Source organism: Neopelma chrysocephalum, unplaced genomic scaffold, assembly GCF_003984885.1.
Source record: "Neopelma chrysocephalum unplaced genomic scaffold, ASM398488v2 Primary Assembly neopelma1_44, whole genome shotgun sequence".
In the NCBI taxonomy this organism is placed as follows: domain Eukaryota; kingdom Metazoa; phylum Chordata; class Aves; order Passeriformes; family Pipridae; genus Neopelma; species Neopelma chrysocephalum.
This window is the reverse complement of record NW_020897703.1, coordinates 2,487,729-2,513,629: the sequence shown is the minus strand read 5'-3', so window position 1 is coordinate 2,513,629 and position 25,901 is coordinate 2,487,729. Positions and strand designations below refer to the sequence as shown.

Here is a 25,901-nt window from a genome sequence, read left to right as displayed (position 1 = left end):
GCAGAAGAGAACAACTCAGGAGGCAGCACAGCTACCAGTGGCACTAGGAGTGCAGCAGCACGTGCTTTTAGCACAGGGAAATAACCCAGCAGGCACTCCAGGGGTATAGAACCATCCTTTTGGAAGTTTGGTCTGTAGTCCCTCCCTGGTTACTTCGGTATTAGGTGGATGCTCATTTGGACATACCCATACTAGTGACCACAGTATGGAATTGAGCCTCATATTTAGAAGAGTAAACCAAGTGTTTCCAAGAGCATTCAAAAATATTGAAGGCAGACTGACATTGAGCATGAACAACTTCAACTGCCCCCAGGTGTGCACAGAAGCATCCTCACACCTGAATATCTTATAAATCTAAAAATCTAATCTTCAGCTTCAACTGCAACTTTTCCTCAGCTTAGACCATTTACCAAAAGCTCTCCTTGGTGGGGAGGTCCCAAGTATCCTCTGAGTAGGAGGTTACAGTTCGTAGCTAAGTTGCTCTACGTGTGTTGAATAATGTTCAAAACTCAGATTTAAAGTAAGAGTGATCAGATATCAGCAACTTGATTACTGGACAATTTTACAGAGAGTTTTAGAACTTATTTCTTTTATGATTTAAGCACCTGATAAAGGAGACAGTGTAAAATGTCTAAAGAGAAACATTTGCAAAGTGGGGAAGAAAACAAGAAGCTTAGAAATGGGACAAAGGAGGGCTTTCTACATAAAATCAAAGTGTTCAAGAGAAACTGGCTGGCAGGAAGCAAGGGGAAATGCCTGGAAGAGATGAAACTATATGTGGATTTACCAATGTCCTAAGAGTGAAGACTCCCAACTGGAAATTCACTGCTCATCTGTAAGAACAAGGGATTACTTGACCATAGCTGGCTGGAAATCAAAATCCTCGGGAACATGGTCTAAAAAGCAAGACAAGTCCATTCTTGATGTTTTTCTATGTTGCTCCTTATGCAATAACATTAGAAAGACTGGACCCACTGTGTCTCTGGACTACTCATTGAAAACAGACTATTCCACAAGTGTTTGAGCCACAGAAATGTCTGAAACAGCTGGAATCATGTTCAGTGACAAGTTATGGAATGAACATCCTGACACACAAAATGCAGCAACAGCACAAGGACTCAGACAAGGTCACTCAAAGGCTCATAAAACAGGATAAAAGGGAAGATCCCAGGAGAGGTGCCCAGGTCGAGGTGTAAGCCTGGAAGCACGGGAAGGTGGCAGGAGCTGGCTGGATTTGAAGAGGCAGGTCTAGGAGAGGTTAGAGGTGGTGAGGGGGCTTGCATGACATCAGCAACTTTCTCACAGCTTCAGGGGAAAATAGGAGAAACCCAACATTTACATTTAAGTGTCTGCAGTCCTTTATGAGGATCACATTTTGTTAGAAAGAGACAGTCAGAATTTATGTACTTTTCTTTATACCAAAGCAATAGTGAAAGCCTTGACATAAGTGCTTAGATAAACATTTGTTAGCCTTACAGTCATAAGTGGTGACTAAACCCAGATGAGAAGTTTTGGCAGGAGGAAGTAGCAAGGACCTAAGGACTGTTTTGCCAAAAAGACAATAATAAGCATTTTTGTTTGCTTTAGTTTAGTGGATAAGGCATCCAGGGATACTTGAACTCTACTCACATCCCTGCTCTGCTGTGGCCAACGTGCTGGACTCACCTACAGGATGGTCAGTGGTGATACAGATGTTATGAGCTTCAAAAGCACAACCTTAATTGAGGTGGTCTGGGATAACTTTTCAAAATAGGTATGTTTATAGTGAAGTTCTGGGCTGGGGAGGCTTTGCTCCAATAATACAGATTATCCTACTGAAAAAAATAGTCTCCACAATGATGGTCACCCAGGAGCCAAAAAACACTTCTGTGGACAGCAGAAATCATCTAATCCAAGGAATCAGATTATCTTCCAGGTCACACAAATAGAGATGCCCCCTTTTCTGTTTCAAATCATCAGTTGAAAATAGGAAATGATGAATATCTGACACACACAGAAGTAGCAAGAATGGCTGTGACCTGGCTGGTTATGTTTGCTGTGTCCTGGAGTACATTGTGCAAGTTACAACAGTTATTTTGATTTCTGCTTTTCCAAAGTGTTCTTTCCTGCAGGAAATTGATGATTTTTCATATGGAGTTTCAGAGGTAAGAAGCTGAAGAAAAGTTCTTCAAATACTTTATTTTAGTTATGAAACTGCATCCTACATGATCTGAACAAAATTTAGGTGACCTAAAATTCCTGATTTGGAACACATTGGCATAAATCCACAGTGTCCATCACAGCACATTTGGGGGAAGAATATACTGCTGTTTCACATGATTTTTTTACATATTCATATTTGTTAGCTACACTTAGACATTCCATACATTCTCCATCATAACATGTCACCATCCATCACAGTTGCATCTGTTTAATGCCCCTTGGTAAACTAAGCTACACAGATAACATGCCTTAAAACATGGCCTGCATTTGGATGCAGCAGTACCCAGCATTAACTCTGTGCCTCTTGGGGTGGATGGGGAGAGGTGGAGAAGATTCTCACTCTCTAAATTCAAGCACCTTACTAGTAAAATTCAACACAGGTGCCCTCTGCCTCCCCAGGGAGCCTCCCCTTGCTCCTGAGGATACCTGTACATTCCACAGCTGAAAGCTCACACTGCCAGACTCAGCCAGGCCCCACGTGCACACAGAGAAGCACAGCCACCCTTTCTGTGAGCACACCTCAAAAGCTGTTCGCACATTCAGGCACGCACGTGGGTGCAGCACGTACATTGCTCTCATCTGCACTCCATTAAACCGACATTTTTCCTTTTATCCTTTGTATATTTTCTTCAGTTTTCAGGGTTTCATCTTCTCCACGCTTTTGTTTTTAAGAAGTACAGGAATTTCAAAGTTCCAGGTATTTCCACATGAAAAGCCCTCACTGTTGACTACCAGCATCCAACACCGAAGCACACAAAACCAAGGAAAAACCACGGATAACACCACATTCCCCCCCCAAGGCCTTACAACTGTATGGTTGAAAAACTGCAGCCAGCAATGTAACTAAAGCCATTGGGGTGGGTGACATTTATTTTAAATCTGAAATGCACAATAAAAAAAACTTTTGCTTATGTTTATTTATAATGACGTTGATCAGACCAGCATTGGGGATGTGTATAAATACTGCACTGTCATAGCTAAAACGGCATCCAAGATCAAATAATAAATTTATGGAATTTATGGTTTTGAACACACAGAGTTGATTTAAAGCCGCCCAGCTCCACAGCCACACTATTTTCTGAGGCATGTATTAAGCTCTACAAACCCAATTTATCATTGCCATAAAGTGCATAGTCTTAATTATGCTCTGTCCAAAAAATGTTACTCTTGCTTTGTGAAATGTGTGTATTGCAAATGGAAAAGTCAAGAGAAAGGGTTTTATTTGGTCTTAATGTCGTTTTCTTATGAATAGTTAAACTGACTGTATTTAGTTTGCTTTGCTGTTTGTGTGTTTTTCTCTTAGCAACAGGGAGAAAAACAGCCTTTTAACTATAAGAAACTGTAACTGTAAGACCATAAAAATTGACATAGAAAATAGGATATTTGAAACTACCTATAACAAATAATTTACACTGTTTAAGCTACAAATTGAAGGTATTCTTTTATCTTTGAAGGAATGCAGTTGTGTAAATACAAATATTTAGAATTGTCTTGTATACAAAAACCTTCTTCTCAAGGAACTTTACATGTGGAACCCATTCAAATCCCAGAAAACCCCTGAGGACTTTTTTTCATCCCCAACTCAGCGAGATTATTCATTTGTTTAAAATTAGTCACCAGTTTATATATTTGCAGAATTGAGCCTGCATGAAAGATTTCTTCTATACCACTGAAATACAGACACCTCTGCAGCAAGACAAAGCTGTTCAGCAGCTCTGCACCACAGATGGCAGCAAGAAATAAAGCCATCACGTTCAGGGAAGAGACAAATGCAGAACAGAACTGGCTAAGTTAAAACTTCATCAGGATTAGACTCTGCTTTATTTCTCTAAACAAAAAGCACACCACAAGGTATTTAGCAATATATTCATGAGTCAAAACTTTGCCTCTGCATCCTCTGAAAAATCCAGCCTGTGACAGAGATGGTTTATCTTAATCTAGCAAACCCCAGAGGAGAGAGCCACCAGTTTGCTGCCATGAGCATCACCTGCAAGAGATGAGATATTGCAAAGCTTGGAGGGGAACATACTCCAAGTTCTACAGCCTGGGGGCTGCAGAATTTCCTAGTAACTGGCAGGGTAAGTTTTACTAAAGGAAAAGCATTAGCATACAGCTGACAAAAAAAAACCCAACAAATAACAAACAACCCTCAGAACCTGTTATCATCCTGTAAATCTCAGGCTAAGAATGACTGTCACGGCCTGTTAGGCATGTCTCACACAGCTTAAGGTCTCCCAAATATCTCACCACAGACTGGTGTGATGAGCAGCTCCAAGCCAGTCCTGATCTCTGCTCTACACAAAAATATTCCAAACAAATATTTGTTGTCAGTAAACCACTAAGAAAAACATACACAGCTTTCCATCTTTCAGCATGGTTTGTAAATTAATGACCCAGGAGTTGGCAGCACACCTTCTCCTTCCTTGGGTTTGGAATAACTCAAGTAAAATAGGATAGCAAAGTGCAAAACAGGGTTTAAACAAGAGAATTGCCAGAGCATTGAGGTCTTCAGCAAATTCCTTTTTCTTAATCTCCATTACTGTGTTACCAGCTGCTGTTTGTGAGCTTCCTGGGGGAGGAGGAAGCTCTTATCAGGTGGGGGAAATCAAGGGTCAGAACAAGAGCTGGGCATTGCTTAAGCCTCCCTCAGGTTTCCTTTCCTCCACGTCCATGCTAATCTAAGCCTGAATATCACCCACAGGTAAAAGCCAAGCCCCCCCCTGCAGTGAGGAGAACAAAAGGGGAAAAGATTACGATCTTGAAACAAGATGGGGGAAGCAGGTAGGTTTTGCTGCAGTGGTTTGGAGGGTCAGTATGGCTTTAGCAGGACTAATCACTGAGTGATTGAGGTGACAGCAGGGATCGTGCCATCCCTCCCCCTTTTTCTCTACAACACTGGGCCGAGTGGGCAGCATCGAACTTCAGCAGGTTCTTAGAGCTTTGCAGTGTCACCAAGATTGGGTTGCTCTTAAATACCTCAGCTGATGAACACTTCAGGCTGCAAGTTCTGCACACCTGCCATTAAACTGCCCAAGGCAAGTCCTCCAGCATTTGAAAGGAAACCTGCAGGGGCTGTTTGTAGAGCCAGAAAGGCAGAGACCAGCAGGTGCATCTGTGCTGTCCCAGGCTTGGTAGCCTTGTGGTTAACTATCTGTGCACACCAAGTCCTGCTCACCTGACAACTGCTTGTCTGGGCTGATCCCAGAGGCTCTGGGAGCTCAGTGCTAAGCTCAAGCTAATAACCCTGCAGCTTTGGATACTCAGCAAGCTACAACTGCATCTGACACCCCTTAAGTCTTCCCCAGGACTCCCCACAAACCCACTGCACACTCTCTGAAGGCACAGTTGTGGCTCACCACATGGCATTCCCACCAGAGCCACCACAAAAGTGAACTTGGGGCACACAAAGATGCAAACACTGCTCCCGAGCAGCATCTTCTCAAAAATGCACCTTTTCATGGGATTTGTGGAACACTAACTTCTTCCTCCCACAGCACATGGCAGCTTTGTTCAAGCAGTTCTGAACTACACCAGCACTCTTGGTGGAGCGATTACCATAGCAATGTGTTTCCTTTTAGCACACTCAATGTCTCTTGTCCAATTTCAGAGTGGAATTAGCTGCTTTCATTCTGGATTTTCATTTTAACACAAACTGTATGTAGATTTGAGCTGTACACGCTTATTGGAAGTGGCAGGCTCTGAATGACTGGCATGGCTCCAAGCTTGGGGAATAACTATGCTCCCTGCAGCCCTGCCACATCCTGGGGAGCTTGAAACCAAGTCTCACCAGCTCATGTGACCTAAACTATACTCACACTGCTTGGGCAAGCCCAAAGGAGTCAGTGGTACCTGTGAAGGTCGAGGGGACATCAGCAGACAGGATCAGCCAATCCAGTTCATCAAAGCATTTAATGGAGGGGTTTTGATCAACAACCTGACTGCACCTTTTTTGTTTATATAAAATAACAACTCAATCCCTGTTCTGTCCTGCTGCCTGTGGCACACACTTGGAGCAGTTGCAGCAGCTGGTTATAGTCCCTCTGGAAACCACATCTATCTCCTCCCCTCTAATGCAGCTGGAAATGATTCCATCAAGGAAGAATTCAAGTCAGAGGCAAAGAGGTGGCAGCATGAGAACAGGGTCTGTAACTTCAGCCACAATCTCTTTGGGGTCAGTTTTGTGACCTACAGAAGAGAGGGGAATGTGATGGAAATCCTGAATGCCCTATGAAAGCATCATCACCTGATACAATGGAAAGTGATACAAGACTGCCTCGCGGGTGCTCGGGCTCCTGCCATTGCAAGCTTTGCCTGCAGCAGCACTGTATGTACAAAGTCAACAAGAATATAGCTGAATTAGTCCTTAAATTAGTTACAGTCTCAGCTCCTCACATGGTAAATCCAAAAGCAGTTTAAGGAAAAGTCCTGAGCAGAAAGTATTGTGCTTGGACAGACTGACAGAGCACCAGTGTAACCCTACGGCTGCTGATTAAACTTCATCACAGAAATGGAAGCTGTAAGTACGTGCAGGAACAGGATTTTGAGCATGAAACATGGAACTTGAAAAATAAACTGTTTACATATATATTAGATATCTGAAAGAGAACTGGCAGGATGGATCAGTGAGGTGGTTTGAAAAACACTTCCAGGAGTTGCCGTTAACAAGGCTGACAACATTTTGGTTTCTGAAATGATTGCACAGAGAGCTTTGAAGAAACAAAGAACACTGTAAAAACACTTCACAGAGCAAAGTAAACACTCCACCCTAATAGGAAGTCTCTCCAGTCTCCCCCCCCACTTCTCAACACACATTTTAGTGTGTTTTCAAGCCTGAATTTCAGATCCAGCCTCAGAAGTCCCAGTCTGATGGCTGTTGGACAAAATCCCAGTACCACACAGTGAGGCACCTTATTCCAAGCAGTGTCCTCACAAGAAAAATGAAATCAGTACTCTGGGTTTATGTTGGATTTCCTGTGTGACATATCTTGGTGTAGGCTACACAGGAAAACTCAGACTTGAGCTAATTACAGCAACTTAAAAGCCATTAAGAACTCCAAACTGAAAACAAAGCTTCAAAAGTCAACATCAGACTTCAAGTGATGTTAATCCTGTGGGGTTTGTGAGAAACTCACATCAAAACCATACAAGATCAGCTGCTTTTAGAGTCTGATGCAAAACACATCAGTTCTAGATCAGCTAAATCATCCAGCCCCTTTGGATTACTCTTTATTTTGCATTAAAAGAAATTTATTCTTGATGTGACATCTGTTCCCCAAGATCCTCCTGGAATGCCATTGAAGCTTTTTCCATTCATCCCATCAAACACTCCCTAGTGCTCTTTAACCCTTTTTTCACATTTCTACCTGGGATTGTACCTACACCTCCACTGTCAGGCATGAGCCAGGTCTTGTGGCTCACTGCATGTTCAAACCCAGAATTAACTGCTCTAGATTGAGAGGTGAGAATTTACAAGTCCTTACATTTACAAGTACAATAGCAACAGATATTTTTCCCTCTAGAAATGATTAAGAGAAGACAATTCAATACAATTACTGCAGTGACAAGGAGCCACACTCCTGTGACAGTCCTCAGATAACTCCTCACCTCAAATATTAGCCACGTCTAGAGCAGAACATGAGCCAAACCATTTGGAGATTCAAACAGCACTGAATTGGAATGTTTTCTCCATTTGTCTGCTTGGAATAGGCAAGATTACTTTTGGCTTGGGGAGTGTGAGAAAGTTCCTACTTGACACTTTTCTAAGAGAGGATAGAAGCAAAAAGTACCTTCACTCAAGGAATATTTGTTTCCAGAAGGTTACAGCAATAGTCTGTAGAGGCTGTGAAAACCAGGATGAGTATTAGCTCTCCTCAAGGCAGGAGCAAACTCCAAATTTTCTGAAAAGGTCCATCCTCAATCATTGTGCAGTTGTTTTTTGCACAATGAGTTATTGTACGTTCTCAGTAACCAGCTCCGCACATGCTTGAAAATACAAACCTGAAAGCTTCAAAATGTTGAAAGAAATTTGGAAGAAATGACTTTCTGCTGTTTTAGCTATTGAACCAGTATGACTTGTCTGAACATTACCATAACAAACCACCATTACACCACTTTAAAATAATATTTATCTACTGAAGTTGCCCATTGCAAAGTCATCATTTTTGAGCAGTTTAAAAAAAAAAGCATTAAATTATAGAGTGGAAGTGCTTAAACACAGCTTTATTGGAGGGAATTTTCATGACAGTTTTGGTCTTTTATCAAGAGCTGGCAGACAGAGATTTAGCATGTTTTTATGATCCTGGCATGAAGTGGATTGTGGCTGATGTGACCATTTAAGGCCTGATCTAAACACTAACAAACTCGGCTGTTTACTGACACTCAGACATTTACATCTAGTCCTGCAAGAGTGGTCCCAGCAGCACTGGTTTGTTTTGGTGACCTAAACACCCAGAGCCAGCCAAGTGTCATTACTCTGGATGTAGGGAAACATTTTATTGCAGGACTGGCAGCAGCACCTACTCCACCCTCTTTGCTCAGAGTACAGGGCATAGCCAGGGCAAAAGGAGGTAGAAAACTGTTTGCAGGCACGTGTCACTAGGAGCGCACCCAGATCTTGTTTTCTCAGCCCAAACCCAACACAAAGCTCTATAACATATAGGCAGGACACTGACTTGCAAAGCAAGATCTGAGGTCTGTTCCTGGTCCATCACCTACCCTATGACCTAGGTCAAATTATCTGTTCTCCCTCTGCCTCAAAAGATTTCTTATCTATTTCAAGCTCGAGGACAGGGAAGGAAGGATCCAGCTCATGGTTTATTCATATGACCCAGAGGTCCAGGGTTCCTCCCACACTGTGACCAACATCAGTGAGATGTATTAGTGCTGCTTTCTAGATTTGTCTGCAAAGCCCAACATCATTAAGAAAGTGATACCCACCTCCTGCTCTAGGTGATAAACTCCCCAGGTAATGAATACTTCCCTCAATATGTGCCACTCCCTGTGCATCACAGAGCTCTGATATTCACTTGGCTTTCTGAGGACTATTGTGAAGAGCAAGAACAGCCCCAGAACTCCTTTGATTTGTTCTAGAAACTAAACTGCCTCATCTGCTACCACCTCTTCTGTGATCAGTCCGACTTAAGGACATCATAACCCAGAGGGTAGAGACACTTTTATTCAACAATAAAAACCAACCAACCAACCAACAAAAAAACCCCAACTCTTCTGCCTTTACTTTTTCCGATCTGTTCATGTTTTTCTGTCACTATTCTTAAGCAACTGTTCCTTGTCTGGGGTAGTTCTAAGATCCAGGCTACAAAAAGCATCCTCCCTGAATAGGCTTTATTCCCTCAAAGCAAACAGTCATGATCTGGGCACCAGCAAAGGCCCTCGTTCCCCTAACTATGAAACCCTACGGCTGATCCCTTGGAGAAAGCTCCAAAGGGGAAGAAGACTTTCACTCCAGACAAGCAGAGACCAGGGCAGACAGCTGGCCAAGGAGAAAGATACTTAAAATATTCTGTAGTATGCAAGGGAATTAACTCCTTAGTGCTGACTGGCAATACTTAGAGGGTAGCAGGAGGCTGGTTTGCAATGCCAGGCTCCTATCCCTCCTTCCATGCTCTGGTGATGAGACAGCAATCTGGTTTTTTTAGTCAACACAGTTGAGATGTTTCTGCTTTGCTGTCCCCACTCCAGAGCAGAGTCAGAGTCAGCTGCTCTGGGATGAGGAAATTGCCCATACTTTCACCCTACAGCTGGAGAAGGAAGTAGTAACAGCTTCAGCTAGTGGCATTCCTAACAGGACTGCTCCACTGCAGTTTGGAAACATAGCCTGAAGTCAGCTAAATAAGTTAGAACAAGCTTTAAAGGCTCTAATCAGTACATCACTGTATCAGGTGTGGACCTGAGGCTCTCCAAAAGGAGCAGACTCCCACTGCTCTTCCAGCACCACCAGCTTCTAGTGAGGTTCTGTGAACTACTCCCAGCATCACAGTATATAGCCATGGATCACAGGAATTAATTCATGGAAGTCATGTTCTTGGAAGCACATACTCAAAACAAGCTTTGGCATTTCCCCTACTCCACCATTCAGAGTTTCCTTCCATATGTTAAACATAGGCAGAACTCCCAGTTAGAGATCTCAATTTTAATGGAAACCTCCAAGTTTGTTTTCCAAATCAGAGAAGTTTCCTGTTTCAACAATTAAGTTAACATCTCAGGAGAATGTCTGCTGGAGTCAAAAAATCATCCTACTTCAATAAAATTGAAAAGACTTCCTCAAACAATGTTTTGAAGCTTGATAATGCTGTAACTCAACACATTTCCAGTGAAATATTCTGAAAGGAAATCCTTCATCTTCCTTCGTGTTTATATGACAGAGCTACACCAATGCCAGCATTTTACCATAAGAGTTTTGGATTTGTTTGTTAGGACTAGAACCAGCTAAAGGTTCACTCACATAAGCAGTTCCCACTCAGCAAACTGTTGGCACTATGTAACAGCTCCTGTAACTGATGCTGTTCCATGTGGAACCAGGGAATCTGTGGTAAAATATATTTGCCAGGGAACAGGAACAAAACCCATCCCCTAGAACAGTCCTTCAAATAACTGTGTTCAAAGAAGTGATGGCAGATACCTGTGTTTTACTCTTGTATTTATCATTAAATGCTTCTAAGAGGTAAATCTCAAACATATGCAAAGGAATTAATTGAACTGATAAATTTCCAATGAGTGGAATTTATGTTGGTTCTGCAATGCAGTGCAGAAAAAGTAGTCTTGACATTCTACTCGCATAATCAGCAAATAAGCCAGAAAGAACAAAGCAAAAAATAAAAGGACAGGGCAAAAGAAAAGAAATACACAGATTTAGGGGCAGCAATATTAAGATTGGGATGACTCAAGCAGTGGAAGGAAAATGAGGAATATTGGGCCACAGACTCCAGCCTTTTCTGCTTGTGCTGTTGATGTGGTGTGAGGACAAAGCATTTCGGCCACTGTCTGGAAAATGAGAAATCCACTGCCAGAGGCAGCAGTAGGGTGCAGGGATAATGTGGTGGATGACTATGGCCCAATCTCCTAATTACCTACCAGCAGGGGGATTTTACAGTTTGCCATCACTGCAGAAATAGTACAAGCTCCAATTGGGTTATTTTAGTTAACTACTGTCCACACTCACCATAGTCTAAACTGACTCTCAGCACACACTGGGCTTTCAGCTAGTGAAAAAAAAAGGACTAATAATTACTTCTATCAAACTTGAAACCTCCTGAAGCTGAGAGCTAAACACAGCTTTCAATAGCATGGAGCTGATAAGTCACAGCAACACTCTAGGCAGCAGGGAAGAGATTCATTTTACCCCAGGGGAGAACTGCAGGGCAAGAGTTTGGAATTGGCTGTGCTGTGATCAAAGTAGCAATGGGACATTTCAGTTTGAGCCCTTCTTGAGCCCTCAACAGCCTTGCCAGAGCTGTACAAGTCAGGAGCAAAACAGGGTGAGGCCATAAGTCTCCAGGAGGGATCCTATACCTTTGTGATAAACAGGAGGTATCAGAGTTGGTGATTTAGTTTAGCACTTGCCCAAAATCTATCAATTCTGGGATAAAATTTCCCATCAGCTTGTATGACCACAACCACAGGCTAATGCAGCACCAGAAAACAGTCACTAACTTGGACAAGACTTCACACCACAGCTCCTTGTTCACCCCTAGTCCAGATAGAGATTACCCAGTTCATCCCTCACTCAAAACATGCCTTGTAGGCTGACAACAGACCTTAGAGGAGCAATGCTGCTCCTTCACCAGGACACCAGATAGACAAGAGGTAGAAGGACCAAACATATAAGGAAAGAATACATTGATACATTGCCTTTCTTTTTAAAGGAGAATGGCTGTTTCTGACATTTGGCCAATCAGCATTTGTTTCAAAGGCATCAACAATTTGGCTGACAGAGATCCAAGCACTGAAGACCAAAGTAGTACCTCGCTTTTAATAATGGGCACACAGAAGAAAGTGCATTTTGTAAGGAACAAAAGCACCACAAAACCTTCCTACTTACCTTGGTTGTTAAACTACCCAAACAAGGATAGGAACTTAAGGGTTTTGGGGGAATTAGTGGTACCAACATTATCCACATTTTAACAGGAGCATTCACAAGTACTGCCCATTCCCAGACCATTATCTATTTAATTTTACCATACACAGTTCCCAAAATAGTTAACAACAAGAATAAGAAGAAACAGTGGTTTCCATTAGGACCTGTTCCCCCGGGACCAGGAGCAAGAGAAGTGGGTGGGTCCGTGTGGGGAAGACAGAGGCCATGAAAGGATTCCTCCAACCCTTAACTGCTTGCAGCTGCTATCTGTGCCACAGCCATAAACAAGCCAGCCTTTGTCTGAGGCTGGCCTTCTGTGCTTTGCTCGAAAAGGCAAATATCACTCTGTCTAGACCTCCTTACAAAAGCACTTTCAAATGCTTGCTGCAGAAATATTAACACTTCCCCAAATAAGAAAACAAGACTTTTACCATTTGCATATGGGAACAAAGAAGTGGTTTTACAATTAAAAAAACACTAGAATTGGGATAATTGACAGAACAGAGTAAGCTCCTATTTACACACTACACATTTTTTGCAAATAAATTTATTTCTTTGTCATAAAGGCCATGAAATGAAGAAAATCTGTCTTTTTAGCACAAAAAATAAATTATACTTTTCTTCTCTTTGCTAATAGGAAGTTTTCAAACACTGCCTGAAGTCTATAGAGAGCAACTCCATTACCAGGGAAAATGCAAGAAAAAAACAGTACTTGTGATGCTGTTTCTCAAGAACATCATGGGCAATGTCTTTGGTGACTTAGGATCTCCATGGTCAGTCATTCCCCATCCATTTGCTCATTTCCCACACAGGAGGACACACAGCCTTCAGGCTTCTGTACCATGAATGGCCCCAATTTCTCCACATGGCAACATGAACTATATATATATATATATATGTTTCTGTATTTATACAACTTTTTCACTCATTTGCACATCAGCACCAAGAATAGTTGTCTTACCTGTAAAACTCACTGAACCACACTGAAAAATAAAACTCACAAAGAATACCCAAAACTAGATGAATGAAAGGCATTACCTGCTGAAGGCACTGAGGCTGGAGCCAACCACTTGCTGATATCAAATGTAAGTTTTTTTGCACAGGGGAGAATAAAGCTGAAAGAGAGAACACAAAAAAACTCACTCTAAGTCAGTCACCTTCATGTCTGGTCTTTCATGGGGTTTTCTAGCCAGTCTCACACTTCAGAGCTACTCAAAGCAAAGGGAACACAAAGGTTTTTATTCCAGTCACCAGTGATTAGTAGGAGCAGAAAGCACAAGCAGCAAGAGGTTGGCTACTCCTCATTTGAAACATCCTCCTGGGCACAAGGGAGATTTTGAAGAGTCAGCTCAGCTCTCTGTAATGCTTTTTAGTTTTTAAGGATAGTGGGGCATAATTAGAATGGAGCAATATAGTCGACATCTAAAAACCCCACTGCAGACACAGACGCAGCAGATTCTTCCAATAAAAGATTACTTTTTCAGGAAAAAAAATAGCACAATATAACAAATCTTTACACTTTTGAGCTTGGAGAAAGTTTCATGCAAAGTTAGGTCAAGCAATAGAAAACCAAGGAAAAGGGATAACACAGCATAACCCAGGAATACCTTTTCCAAGCCAGCACCCACGACAAACTTAGCACCTGCAAGAAGCATACGTAGGCGAGACTCCTCCTTTTAAAGCACCACTCATAGAGCTTCTGCTCCATTCAAAGGGTTCAAACTGCAATCACGTGCTGCATATCGTGGAATCCACCTGGAGTCTTCCCCCCCGTCCAATTCATATGCCGGTAATGAGTTGCTAATGAGCTAACGAGCATCAGCTTTCTCCTGCAGCTGGTCACCAACACCTGAGGTTATTTTATTTCTCCCTTCCTTTTCAAACAACTGAAAAGACCCAGTAAATTCAAACCTTAATTTGGTTCAAATTTTATTCAGTACATGCTAAAATTAAGTATTTCAGAAGAAAGGATTTAGTCCCTCTTGCACTGCACTCCCTTTGGCTGCACTCTCTAAGCCCCCTGCCATGCAAAGAGCCCTTCCTCACTACTGTTTGTCCACCTAAATTATCTATGTGGGCTTGAGAAAAATCAACATTTTCCATGAAAACTCTGATTTGACCAGAAATTTCCAACCAATTTTCCTTTACCCTGAAAATATTAGAGGCAAACAACCGTAACAAGGAAGGGCTTTCAGCTTCAAATCACGCTCCTCATCCAATTCAACAATTATGTTTACCAAGCCATCCTATTTATTTTTAATTCTATTTATCCATTTATTTCTCATCCCACCCTTTAGAACTATCAGTGTTCCTCTTATTACTATTTACAGTCCATTTGATTTTAATTATCACTTATTTACAGGAAGGGCGTGGCCAAATTAAATTGTAATTTGTGAACTGACAACCCTCATTTACAAAGCAAAGCAGCTGTACAGACAGCTTTTTCACTATCCCCCCACTAGGAAAACCTGGAAAAGAGAAATCCAACAAATCCAAATGTATGACAAAGAGTTTTATTAGTTCTCCTGCACGCTTGGAACCATCACCCTTTAAGCAGCATGTCCTCACTCTCAGGGAGGTGAAGGGCAAAATTGCTTGTGTTTCAGTGGAGCAGAGGTTGATCACACAGAAGGGAAGGGAACCACAGATGATGTTTCCAGGTTATTGGTCCAGGAACATCCCACATCATTTGCTACACAGATGTGTCCAGATGTGGGGGTGGCAGCCTCCTGCTCCAAGGCAGGCACATTTTACAGGGAGGCAGCACCCAGGCAGGGCAGGGGATGGCAGCAGATCCTCTGAGCTCGGGAACTCCAAGGACCACTCTCTCCTCCATCAGCAGCTATATCATCTTTTTTCAGGTAAAGCCTAAGTAGCTGCAAACTTACCAGGGTCAATAGATCATGGAAGCTATAGAGAGGGATTTTGGTAATTACTCTGCAGACAAAAATAAAGCTCTACCAAAATGTGATCTAAGAATGGCCAAAGGAAGGTCGCACACAGGGCCCATCCTGTGCCTGCACGAGGAAAAGTGCTTTGGGAGAAAAACGTCTCCTGCAGTGATGATTGTTGCCAGAAGAACGTAGGAAACGCTCACCAGAGGGAGGGCTGAGGCCAGTGACTGATCTGGTGCAAGGCAAAATGACAGCTTCACAGTCACAGACCATGTGGGCTGCAAAGGAGCTTTAAGATCATCAAGTCCCATAGCTGACCGGGCATGGCCTCGCCCACCACTTCACCATCAATTCAGTTGTGCTGATTTGCAGAAGTTGGTGCTTTGTGTCTAATGAAGTTGCACAGACAAGTTTTGTCCATCACCATTTTTCCTCACAAAGACCTTAGTGTGTGTCCTCATCCCCCTGTCCCCCTCAGCTTGGTTGGAGGGTATATGATTTTAGTAACACTCCCCACCACCCCAGGGAAGAGAGGTGAAGTTTATCTTGGAAACAGGCATTTCCTCTCAATTATAATCAAAACATCAGAGGCTCTGGTCAGACAAAGAGACACTCTGGAACCCAATTTGTCACATTTCTCACAGACATCCTTGCCCATAAAACCCAGAATGAAATGCCTATCAAAAAAGTTACCATTTCTTGCTATTTTAATGGGTCTTTCAACATTTGGTTGCTTTCCTAAACAGCCCAGCTTCTGCATAACATGGTAAAATACTGGCCCTGTTGTTAAATTCCTGTTCCTGTTGTTAAGATACATAATAAAGTTTGAGTCTAATCTGATGTCTTTAAAGACATCCAGGATTTCCTGAGCCAGCAATGTCACAAGAGTAGTATCAGACTCACAGGTCGATATGGATCAGAGGGGACTTCTGGGAATCATCTGGTGCAACATGCCTTCTCTTCAGAGGGGCTGCTCTGATCAGACACTTCAAGGCCTTGCCTAGGGAAGGTTTAATATCTCTAAAGCCACTTCAGCTATTTCAGGAAGCACAAAGACATCTCAGAGTTAATTCAGGGAGGCAGCAGAGTTAATGGAAAAGTATAAGGAAACGGATTGAATTGTATATAAGAAGTATATTTTTTCCTATCAACTCTCTCCAGAATAATGACCATGAAATTGTTTCCGGAGGGTTTATGGATTCATCGAGTTCCTGTGGCACATCACCTCTGGATCTCCATACTGCTATAATCCAAGATTCTCCAAAGACCTGCTGTGCTGTCAACACCTTTAATTTTACCGTTAATCTCAATTTATTTGGCATTTTCTTAACAGCTCAGCTCCTAAAGACATAGAGCTGTAGAACAATGTTGACTTTCATGGCAAAAAAATCCCTGCTAGATTGTAGAGGAAAGCAGAACAGAGAACCTTAGAAATTCAAAGGCCACAAGTCAAAAGCTCCCCCAATTAATTTCACTGGTTCAACACGCAGTGAAAGCTGATTTGCTACCGAGCCACATCGGATATGTGGAGTCTCAATCATCTCCCCATTAGTGGAGCTTTCATAACATCTCTCCTGGGCACATTCAGCCCTACTCATGCCTGAGCTCACACTTCAATCCTTCCTTTCAGTCACAAGATCTCTCTCTCTCTCCTACTCAGCAATTTATTGCCGACACTTACAGCGACAAAATTATCTTTGACATTTCTGCCCTTCTGGTGAAGTTGGTTGACATCAGTCAGCGGGTTCAGAAGGGAGGGGAGAGGAGGGTGATCCTGTAAGGAAACAAAGCGTAGGCAGCACAGCTAAAACCACCTCACAGTTTGTAATCCAACCTGGTTTTTTCTAGGGATGTGACTCCCTCTTCACAGGCCTGTGCTTGCAACGTGGAAAGACTCAAAGCAAGGCTGAAGCTGAGAGCAGAATTTATCACAAGGAGGCTCAAATGTGAAATGTGTTATGTTTCAGCATTATTGTATAGGTGTCTAGACAGATAATGTAATGTTTTATCCTAGGGACTGAAAGGATGGAAAACATCGACCACTGATTTAATACATTAAATACAGGCACGGTCTAAAAGCAGATCACCCTATGTATTACCAAATTAAAAAATAAATATGGCAATGATTTATATACTGGTTTCCTGTTGCTCAAGAGACACTTGTGACAAGATTTCCAAGGAAGCAGTGTTTCACAAGCAGCCATCTAATTCTAGCTGGTGTGTCATGTTTTAAACAATACTTGTTTCAGTGTTGGGCTCACCACCCATTTGTCTCAACAAAGTTCCCTGCAAATCTTTCCCCCTTTTTGTCTCTGCTACCAATTCTGCCCTTCGTGTCTGAATGATGTTTCTCTACAAAGAATGAGAAAACCAGTCTTTTCTCTGATCACTTTACTCTCTTTCTAATAAAACCCTACTTGCTTCTATTAATCACTAGCTATCTAATTAAGCACTGTCTTCAATGTCCTGTGGTTGGAAAGCAAGATATTATTGCCTGTTTTTATTCCCTTCCTCTGTGGAAAGTATTTAACTTTTGTCCTTATCTTGACCCCACCTTTTGCAATTATTTTTGCAATGTAAAATACAGATTCCCAAATCCTTGTTCTCAGAAACTTGTAAGGGTCCCAAATCCATGAACAGAACAATCTCTTGCTGCAAGAAATGGAGTAAATATCCCCCATTTTCAGACACATTGACTGGCTTTATACCTCTAACCATTTATCCAGCATTTAATATAATTAAGAATCACTCCCTGGATTTTGAAGATCTCCCTCATCCTACTGCTCTGATCTCATCTTATCTTGGTCCACCAGAGACTCATCTTATTACTTTCATTTGTCTTTCTGCTCTGCCTAATTCACCCCAGTGGAGGATTGTTGTTTCATTTGTGTGGGTCCATCTCTTCGGGATTCTTTCTCCTGTTATTGAATCACTTCCTCTACAATAAACTCTATTTTTAAATTAGGCTGTGTAAGAACTGATGGTAAAGCATTTTACAACATTGTCTTTAAAAGACCCAGAGGGGAAAAACTGTTGTATGACAGTGTTTCTGAGTGCAAGTTGCTTGTCAGCAAGGGCTCCATTTAGAAATCATGTTAACGAAACCACCCAACTTCATAAAGTCAGTTTTTGAGGCACTGAGTAGATCTCTGGTGGTCAAGAGCAGCTGAATGTATTCCAGCCCTAGAATACTGAGTAGGCTGTTTAAATGGCCTCTGAACTGCTAAATTACGTGGCATTGTTTTTACTGAATGATTAAAACACTCCAACACCCACAAAGAACTTCCAAAACAGCTGAGCAAATGCTTTCAGAGGGTGTCACACTTTTTCCTTTCCATATTTGAGACATGCTGTTTTCCATGAATATACTGTTGTAAATAAAAATGGTCGGGGAGACATTTGCGGAAAACAAAGGGAAGGGGTCACACAGCCCATCAAAGCAAAATCAGCCTGTTTTAAGCTGGAGAAATGGCTCCCAGTTTCTCTTACAAAATAAATACAGATTGATCTGTCTTTATGTTGGCGAGCACAACCCATGTTCGCTGTACCGTCTGCTGAGCAGGGTGAAGAGCAACGAGCCATCACCTAGAGAAGGGGGTGTACAGAGAAAAGAATAACACTAGAATAGAAAGGCCAGAAACCATTCTGAAAACAAAGCACACCATTAGAGGAGAAAAAATTTCTATTAAACATACATTCTGTACTGTCTGAGACAGCAACATCCCCTCTTATCTTAACTTAGCACCACGAGGCCTAAAATGATGAGTGAGAACGTTAATGCAGATGTTTTGTAAAACAAACTGAGACACTCCCTGCCTTGAAGCATTCAGTGTGGAAGGCAACAGGCAAAGAAAATCCAGGCCCTAAAGAATTGTAGCAGAGGGAACATGAACAGCACTGATTTCCCTGACACCAGGTAAATGTTCGGTGCAACAACTCCCTAGTCTATTATTTTCCCACAGGAAGAGTGGATCTCTGTCATTTAATAAAGTGGTTTTAATTTAAAACTAATCTTAATTCAAAATCTGAAGTGCTGTTTTGTAAAGCCTTCAGTCCAGCCTCCCATCAGTGATGCCTTTGTATCGATAAGGACAGTAAGAAAGGCAGCAGGGAAGAAGTGAGGAGAGGCCATCCCAAGGTACGGGAGTGGCCTGACAAAGCTGCATTCCTGGGGCCACAAGTAATAAGGTCTTCCAAAATGAGCAGGTCCATGGATCAGGACAAGATTCCCAGCTGGGATATCCTACAATGGGAATCAGTATCACACCTTGGTCATGCCACAACACAGTCACAGTTCTCAGCTGTCTTTCATCACCATTTACAACCTGACAACGGGGCAGAGCTTTCCATACCTGCATGTTGCTGGAAACACTTGATATTCCTGCAGCACTGGAAACGGGGTTGTGGAAGAGAGAGAGGACATTTTGGAAAAAAGTCTTTTGGTCTTCATCAACTCCAACTGGTGCCCACCAGAACAGATCTGTGAAAGGGAACTGGCATCAGCTGAATATCTGGACACTGAACATCTGACTTTGCAGAAATAGAAATTACAGGAATTTTGATACTCACATGGCAAGCAGGAAAATAACCCCTCTTTGTACCTACATGCAGCAACAATGCCCCCCTCTAACAACCAGGGCCAGCACTGAACTGTGTCAACATATGACTCAGAAGAGGAGGAGGAGAAGATGGAAAAATAGGCCAAAGAAAGGCAGGACTGCTGGAAGAAAAGCAAACAAAAAGCAGCAGTCAAAGCAGCTGTTCTGAGGGCAGAGTGGGCAACTCGGAAATACGTGGGATTACAGGGAAACTCACCTTTCATAGTTCCTGATGCTCACAACAAGCCCTGCTCACATTCTCTGATGGGGCAGGGGAATGAAAAACATACTTTGGGATAATTAAGCAAACATGGGGTGATTAAGAAGGTAAAGTTGCTCTCCCTTCGATCCAAACCACCATTCCCACCACCCCAGCTCAGAGCACATTCCATCCTTATTTTTTGAGTCAGCCCACTCCTGAAGTGCCAGCTGCTTCCCTAAGCAGGGAATACAGCAGGTTCTGCGAGTGGGACAGAAGTCCAACCACGCAGGAAATGCATCAGGAGCCGATGAACCCCACACAGGTAGGGGTTTCAAGGGAAGCAGCTCCATCCCACACATTACCACTCTTCATTAATAGAGCAGGGCAAAAGATGCTGGAGAGGCTCATGTTTCTGCCACTCTAAAGATACTGAAAAAATACGGTTGTTCTTATTTGATGGCCTCCCCAAGACTGTAACACAGAAGCAGCATTTAAGAGATTCAGGGACATACCTGTGCAGAAAAGTGAAGTGAGCCCTAACTCATCAGAATTTCTTGTGTGTCTCTGAGGTTTAGCACGGAGCTGTGTTTGAGGTAATAAACCAGCAATCTGACTTTCTCATCAGAGCAGACTTGCATCCAAGGCATGTCAAAAGCCCTGCATTTTCAGCATTTATTTTCATTCCAAATTAAACAGGAATATTCCTTTTCAAGATTCTGATCAAAACAGAAGCAATCTGATTTTCATACCAGGTTTTTAAAGAAAATTTTCTTTAAATTTTGAAATTACCAAAATTTTTCTGCAATTTTGGGGGATTTGATATTATTAAAATGCTGGATCTGATTATGAATCTTGTAGACATTTTGCTTACAGTTCCAGAGTTCTGACTTTGGGGATACAGTACCTTCCAACAGAACAATGTTCTATGAGGGCATTTGAGTCCCACAGGTTCGCACCCAGGAGTACACTCAACACCCAGGTGCGCTTGGGTCATGTATGAATTAGAAGTAATAGCTGTTAAATTAAACAAAAAACAAAGGTACGGATTCCTAAGGGGCATCCAAGACATTGCCCAGCCCTTTTGATGCCACCTAATGGCAAGGCTACAGGATAAAGTCCACTGAGGAGGTAGGAAATGTCAGTGGAAGGAGATCCTCGTGCTTCTCACAGGAGGCATCGCTCTGCATCATTGACTGTATCTCGTCGTTAAAAACCCCGTCGCACTTGTCACGAGCGTAGGAGTGAAAGCCCACAGCCCTGGCTCAGTGTCAACTGGGGTTTCGCCACAATTTCACTTGTGGTTTCAACCAGAAAAAGTTGCTGTTCCCCTCTTGTTCCTGTAAATGCTGCTATGCATTCCTCCTGATCGTGGCTACTTTCTCCTGAGTAGTTATTTCCCTTGACTAAGTGTTTCCACTGAATAATTATTCTTAGTGAATAAGTAAAAGCATTTCAGGATCTTACAGGATGGAGCTGTGGAGCACATCTCCCATCCCAACTGCGGAACAGCTGGAATAGCTGTACCCTTGGCCTCTCCCCTGACCCTTTCATCTCCAGGCTCTTTCAGAGCTGCCTGTGGTAAGAACAAAGCTCTGTAAAAGACACTTATGAATATTGAGGTCCTCAACACAAGCCTTTCTGAGGGTTTCCACCCACACTGTGTCAGGGAGGGTGGCTCCTCTGGAATCAATTAGATTACTCCCAACTGCACCAGCTAAAGATCTACTTGGGTTATTCTCATTCCCCTCTCTCCCCCCAGCTCTGCAGCAAGAGGAGTTTCATGCCTCCACAAACACCCTTGATCAGGCCCTCTGTGAGGTACATCTTGCACTGCTTTGCCCTGCTTTGTCCACACAACATGCTGGCTGTTGTAATGTCAAGGTATTTGCATTACCAGGAAAGTCTTGGGTGTGAAAGGAAATTTTAATTTCCTCCTCAGTTGAGCACTTTACAATATGTGTTTTAATAAAACAGAGAGAGTCAAATTATTGCTTGTAAATGCCAATGCGCAAGAGGATTAATTAGGGCAGCAGCAGTCTGGCTGTGCAGCCTCTCTTGAGGGGTTTCACATGCTCAAGACAGCCAGAGCATGGAATCCCTGAACAAATGTCTCCTAAAATTGCAAGCTTATACATTCAATCTCTATGCAAAAAAATTGCTGCTTTTGAAATCAGACTCATGATGCACCAAGGGCCAAGTTTATCTCTGTTCCGACAGTATCATCCATCAGCCCTGAAGTCACTGGCAATCCTGATATCAGGGAGGTGTGACTGCCAATGTGTCTGTAACCTGGAGGAGATTACACAATATATTTTATAGCTCCCAGAGGGAATAAATCTTGAGGGGTATTAGGCAAGATGGCATAATAGTCCTGCTAATCTGCTCCTCCAGAGATTGGGTTTAAGCCAGCACCTAATGGTTTAGTAAAAAAAAAACCAACAGAAATGTAGAGGACAATCATCTGCTGTAAGCTTAGATCCAATAAATACCCTGGGTGTTTAATTGTGCATCGTTTTACACTCTGTAATCCCTCCACTGACACCTCTGTGCAGCTCAAAGGGCTGCCAGTCAGCTTAAGCTTTGGCAAATCCTTCAGCCAACTGGAGGAGTGAGACGGATGTCCTCTGTCTCTCAGAGCTCAGCATAAACTCTGGCACATCCACCAGGATTGAAAGTCAGGACACAAAATCGGGAGGAAGTGTGGGGTGACAGGACAGGCAGGATGAGTGTGGCTCCAGGAGGGAAGAGCAGTGAGCAGGATCTCGTGCTCGCAGGCGGCTGGGGCGGGTCAGAGGATGGAGGATGCATCCCTGGAGGCAGTTTCCATGAAGATGCTGTGGCATTTCTAGAGGCTGAACGTGCTCATCAGAAAAAGCACCACCATATGGGAATACAAAGTGAAGGGAAAAAACACTCCTGACTCATGCAAGTGAGAAAACAATTCCCACCCCTACCTGCCTGCTGGCAATGGATTTCTGGGAGTCTGCTATTCCAGGCTGGGCCAGCAACATGAGCCTGTGAAGCTCTCCCAGTATGATTCAGCCCAGTTTGTTTTCAAAAGCCCCACATACACAAACACGTGTACAGGAGACACGTAAACTGCAGTGCTGGGAGCCAAGTTGCTGGGTTTGTGCAGTTCAGCCAGAAAGAAAGGAATTCTTGTTGAGACTTGCTCTGTCTGTTACTCTGCATGTAAACTTCCCATATTTCTTGGGATGCTACGTCCACAGCAAGTAATCAGAATGCATGGGAAAAAAAGAGAGACATTTGCACATAATCCAGTCTCCATCCTCCTTTGCTGCTGCACATTATTAGCACATTGAACGCAACTGCTGGCGCTGACTTATAAAGACTATCAATAAATCACTTCTTTGATCTCTTTCAAAAATCAAAAGAAAGAAGAGATAAGGTAGGATAAGGATTGCATTAAATATGATAATGTTTAGAATTTTTTCAGTCCTGAATTTTTTTTTTCAGGGGCTGACGCTAAGCTAAAAATTCAAATTATTCCAATTAAAATATGGTTCCTTGGTACAGGAAATAGAACATAACTAGGGCATTTGTGTGTGGCCAAAAGTCACTAAAACTTAAAAAAATTCAGTGAGAGTGTCAGAATCCAAAATGACCTTGACATCACATCTGAAATCAATAACTTGCCATCTGATAGAGACAAGTGGAGATTGCTCAGTGATAAAGGGAGCTTATGTGGTTCACCAGCAGAACTCAGGCAAAGAATTAAGGGATAAGAAAAACCTCAGACTATAAAAAAATCAGTGAGATGCTGGTGCCAAAAATTATAATTCTCATTTTGGGCTGTAGGAAGGGAGAAAAACAGTGGAATAATATAGGCAAGACTCAGAGGATGATTCCCATCCTCTGCCTGATCAGCTGTGATGCCAATCCTGTTATTCTGAAGCCTTTCAACACGTTGTCTAGGGACAAATTGTAAAGAGTCTAGGAGGGAGCCATAGGAAAGCTGTAAAAGGTGGTCAGACATGAAGGGAGCCTTCTTCAGGGAAAGGAGGAAAGGAAAAGAAAGAAGGAAAGGAAAAGAAAGAAGGAAAGGGAAAGAAAGAAAGGGAAAGAAAGAAAGAAAGAAAGAAGGAAAGAAAGAAAGAAGAAAGAAAGAAAAAGAAAGAAAGGGAGAAAGGGAGGAAGGAAGGGAGAGAGAGAGAAAAAGGGAGAGAGAGAGAGAAAGGGAGGAAGAAACAGAGAAAAAGGGAGGAAGGGAGGAAGGATGGAAGTCAGTCAAGATTAGTCACTCTCGGAGGCTGCTGGGGAACATCAACAAGGAGAAAAATTTAGCACGGTTTTTAGCTCTGGTGGTTTAGGAAAACCTTTCTGCAATAGGAAAGTGCAGCCCTGAGAAGGGTTATTGAAGCAATCTCCTTCACAGGAGGGGCCCAAGCCAAGGTCAGGCCAATGCCTTCTGGAACACTCTACACCTCTGGCGTATCCAAGCCCAGGATTGGAGCAGGTGATTTTTGGAGTCCTGTACCCTTACTTTGCAATGAGTACAAGCACCTGCAGTAACCAAGTCTACATCCAATTCCTCTCTGCAGGCAAGATGATTAATAGCTGAAGTCTTGAAGTCCTTAGAGCTGCTGGAGTTCTGCCACGGATTTGAAAGTTGCCTAGATGTCAAACATCCCAACAAGTTCACTGGGAAGGTGATTGTCAACGAGCAGTGAAATTCGAGGGCTTCTCTCTGTCACAGCCTTGCAAAGGACTCATGTCCATCCTGCACTTCTCAGATTCAGTTTGCCACATGCATGGCTGGTCTGAAATCCAAGCTGTGACCCATCCACCTGTGCACACCTGCGTTTCACCAGTGAGGCCCAGCACACATTAAACTGGAGACAGAAATGTCAGTTCTTTAAAAATGATTGGGTTTTTTAATGCAGTGGACTATTTTGTTGACTCCAATTGTCTTCTGTATTTGTTCTCAGGGTAAGATTTTAATCAGTCTAAATACACTAGAGATACTGAATGTTCCTTATCTTCTGTACAGTAATACCTTCAAAACAAACTAATGTGTGTTTCATACACACAGACCCATCTGCAGCCTAAGTGGTTGACATCAGGATCTCCATCTTTTCTTTCAGTTATTGTACTTTATGTCATTTCCAGTACAACATCCCAAAATAGCTGGTTTTATGGCCCCTTAGTATACTTTCCAGGAAACAATCCTTGCGGTAACATCTTTCCTCCTTGAGTTCCCTCAGTATTGTTTTTCAAGTCAGTATCAGGATATCTAGAAATTTGAATGGATATTAAACTGGTTTATTTTTCCATTTATTATTAGAATTTGCCATGACATTGAAGTTGAAACATTTCTTTTAACGTTTTTCTTTGCATAAACAATATATTTAGTTTGCTCAAAATAACAAAGATGACCTTGAAAACTGATTTTCTCCCTGTTAACTTTCAGGTTTTCAAAGGGGAAGGCTCCCAAATTTTTCTGACTTGAAAAGAATTTGAAATTGAATTTGAAAAGAATTTCAGAACTTGAAAAGAGCATAGTTAACATCATGTTGTTCCGTGTAGCACCTGACCCCAGGAAAAGCAGCCTGTGATTATCTGAGATGCATGTGCTTCAGAAAGGGCAACAGGCTTTTGGAAGCAGCTGGGCCACACATGAATTCCTGTTGGACATAGGGAGAACAGTTCTTGCAATCGGAGTATTTCACTTCTTTTAAAAAAGGAAACCCATTTCTTAATACTGCAAGTTGGGTAAGGGACAATGTGCACATAATGGAGGTGTGGTTAAGGGAGGATTCCTGGAAGAGGGATTTGTGCCCAGGGATGGCTGACAATACAAAATACACAGGGAGTCAAGGTATTTTACTGTAGTGGTAGGGAAGGTGATTTAAGACAGAGATATGCAAGCCAAGGTTTGCACAAAAAAGCCT

At 42.5% G+C, this 25,901-nt stretch overlaps 1 long non-coding RNA gene across 2 annotated transcripts in view; it reads right to left on the bottom strand.

Annotated features, from left to right (window-relative positions):
* LOC113965129 overlaps positions 1-25,901 on the bottom strand; it is a 172,934-nt gene that overhangs the window by 131,161 nt on the left and 15,872 nt on the right. For both annotated transcript variants that reach the window (XR_003533453.1, XR_003533452.1), the window contains exons 3-5: positions 19,542-19,669; positions 13,547-13,613; positions 13,334-13,410 (exon numbers count right to left, since the gene is read on the bottom strand). This is a non-coding gene — a long non-coding RNA (uncharacterized LOC113965129). The remainder of the gene's footprint in view (positions 1-13,333; positions 13,411-13,546; positions 13,614-19,541; positions 19,670-25,901) is intronic.